The following is a 965-nucleotide window of genomic DNA, read 5'->3' on the forward strand; positions in this document are numbered from 1 at the left end:
TTTCAATGAGTGGTAACTTTTGCTACGTTTGGGCGTTTCGTACGCAGTTAAGGATGCGATAAATTAGGCCGTGCGCACTTCGAAATGATATTAAGAATACAATATTTCAACTTCATATAACATTCTTGTAATACTTTCGAAATTTGATATCATAAATAGGGAAATAACGGTGTGGGGTGTATTGGGGATGGGTAAAAGGGGACAGGTTGGCAGTTGTCAAGAAATAATAATGAAGTATGATGCCACATTAGGTTTTTTGAATTTCTGTTTCTCTTCTGTGATCAATTTTCTGTACGTGAAGCATTATTAAAAAAGGAAAAGGTGCTGTCTTCTCACGATAAAAGAGTCGTGAAGATTAAGGGCCTGTTTGGGAGTTACTTTTTCCTCCAAAAAATGGATTTTTTGACCATTACTTCACTATTTCAGCCGTCATATTTGACTTCTTCTCTCACAGGTGGATCTCACTTTTCTCGTAACGGTTAAAAAATTAATTCTCAAAATCTCTCCCAAACAAGTTCTAAAATCAAAATTTTAATAAATTTTAATAGAAATTGATGAAATGTGTGATTAAAAAATTGTGAGGAAAAATATGTAATTAAAATAAATTATTGACTTTAACTTAAATTAATAAATTTTAATTGATACCAAACATGGATAAAAAGCCATCGAAGTACACAAGCCTAATCCAAAACTTAAAACAACACACACCAATATGTATTTTGCTAGTTGTACAACAGGGATTGACAATCCCGATTGAAAACCTTCTTACAGGATGGGCCACAATTTCCTTATTCATCGTGGGCCCCCTCCTATGTGTGTAGTTGTCAATCTCGATTGTATATGTAGCAAAATCATACAATTATTATCGCAATAAAAAAAAAGGCCCTAAATGATCCATCCCAGAAGTAAAAATATTGTAAAAATGAAAATTCATATGTCTACTAGAAACCCCAATTGATATCAGC

Source organism: Olea europaea, chromosome 8, assembly GCF_002742605.1.
Source record: "Olea europaea var. sylvestris chromosome 8, O_europaea_v1, whole genome shotgun sequence".
NCBI classification, from domain to species: Eukaryota; Viridiplantae; Streptophyta; class Magnoliopsida; order Lamiales; family Oleaceae; genus Olea; species Olea europaea.